This window comes from Sinocyclocheilus grahami, unplaced genomic scaffold (genome assembly GCF_001515645.1).
Source record: "Sinocyclocheilus grahami isolate Dianchi unplaced genomic scaffold, SAMN03320097.WGS_v1.1 scaffold595.1, whole genome shotgun sequence".
Classification (NCBI taxonomy): Eukaryota; Metazoa; Chordata; class Actinopteri; order Cypriniformes; family Cyprinidae; genus Sinocyclocheilus; species Sinocyclocheilus grahami.
In genome coordinates, this window is record NW_015505774.1 from 819,819 (window position 1) to 821,962 (window position 2,144).

The window sequence follows — 2,144 nt, forward strand, 5'->3', positions numbered from 1 at the left end:
GCATAAAGAAGATCTGTAAAGTTGCAAAGACTAAAGTCTCAAATCCAAAGAGATATTCTTTATAAAAGTTAAGAGTCAGCCACACCTACCTAAAACGGCTCGTTCTAACACGCCCCCACATACCTACGTCACTATGTGGGAAGATTTGCATAACGCCGCCCAAATGTTCACGCAGAGAAGGTGTAACTTTTATTCTCGCTGTAGTATTGTTGTTGTCGCCGCCATGTCGTGAAGGCGCTGTGTGTTTCGTTGTGAAAGCGAAACTACTTTGTTTGGCCTTCAAAAAGAGGATGATATCTGCTTCGTCATGCCTGGAGCTGATCCGTGCTGGTCGCTGAGGAAATACTTCAACTTCGCGCTATCGATCGCCGGATCGGCTTTCACCGTGGACGAAGCGGAGTCCAGCCCGGGGTCGTCACATGTGGTTGCCGCAGCCATCACAATATGGTAAGGGACGTAGCATTTCCGTCACACGCTTGAGGTATTCAGCCAATCACAACGCACTGGATAGCTGGTCAATCACAGCACACCTCGCTTTTTCAGACCGATGAGCTTTGTAAAAATCGACGCGTTTCAGAAAGGCGGGGCATAGAGGAGAAACAATAATGTACAGTATGTGGAAAATAATGTGCTTTTTGAACCTTAAACCGCATAAACACATTTCATTACACCAAATACACAAAATAATGTTATTTTTAACAGCTTCATATGGCCCCTTTAAAATCAGATAATCATTTAATTTGCTGGATTATCAGAAATAGACATTAACACGTGTTTACGGAATATATAATTTGCAGAAAAAACAATATATTGGTCATGCTGCCCAGCACTAATGTGGGAGTGTGAATTTAGGGTTTGTTTGTATTATTCACATAATATTGTCATTAAATGGCTCATTTAATTGGACCCCTGCAATATAAATATGATATTACATGGCAGAAGTTCTGGTCTTTCTCTACCCGTCCAGTACCTTTTTAAATTTTCCTTGTCGTTTGGCTGATGCTTGTCCCTGCTGGTCAGAATAACACACATCAGAGAGAGAATCTCACACACACACACACACTCTGTCCTCACTATACTCTGCTCTCTACTCCTTCACATCATCATGATTCACTGCAAGGTGCAGCAGTACAGTTGACAATGACAGGATGATTATATACAGGACAGTGACAGTAAAAACCCCAGTAAATGAGCTCTTAAACTTGAACTGACAGACAGAAAGCCCAATGAAATGGTGCTGGACGCTCTGTGGACAATCAAAGAAGACAGACGTAAATGAGATGCAATGTAACTTGCTCTGGAGAACTCAGCTCACACTAGTCAGATTGTTCACCAGCACCATGACAGTGGAAAGGAATAAAGCTTATAGACATGCTTTTGTTTCATAGTGCTGTTTCTTGTTACTGGACTCGTAACAAACTTTAGATAGCATCTCAAATCATCTGGAGTCATTGTAAAGCACAGAACACAATGATCAGAGTCTCTGGATGAGTGAAGCATGACGAGACGATACCAGCTGATCAGACAGAGAACAGAACCAAACCATTACTGAACACACGCGAGTAGGGGTGTGCGATATGTACAGTCTATGACAAGATCATAATAGTTGTTTAAACAATGTGGAAGCTGACATTATTGAGTCTGTCAATCACTCTGCAAAATACATTTTTTTAAATTAAATTCAATATATGGGGCCAAAATGTTTATATTTATATCACAAAAGCAAGACAAGCTGTTTTTCTTGATATATCTGCACAATTGTGAATGTAATATTGATTTTAAACAGTAAACAAGACGACAATATTTTGAGTTACAACCAGAGCTACAATAAATCAGTCTTTTGGAATGAATTAATAATTCAATAATCGATTCATAAAGACGTCACTTGCTTCGTTCATGAATAAACCAGCCGTTCGTATGAATCAGTTGAGTCAATGATTCAACGGCTCACTCATTAAGACAGTGCCTTGCTTTGTTCATGAATGAATCGGCTGTTTGTACAAATCAATAGTGTGAAATGATTCAATGACTCACTTAAGACACTGAAGTATAATTTCACTTAAAAATAAAATAATTTCATATTTCAATATACAAAATCTTATTTTTTAGAACATTATTTATGCAATTGTAATTGCAGTGTACAT

General features: G+C 38.9%; 1 protein-coding gene across 4 annotated transcripts in view; it reads right to left on the reverse strand.

The window, feature by feature from the left end:
• The window catches only part of tpp2 (tripeptidyl peptidase 2), a 31,412-nt gene that overhangs the window by 6,962 nt on the left and 22,306 nt on the right, over window positions 1–2,144 (reverse strand). The window lies entirely within an intron of this gene.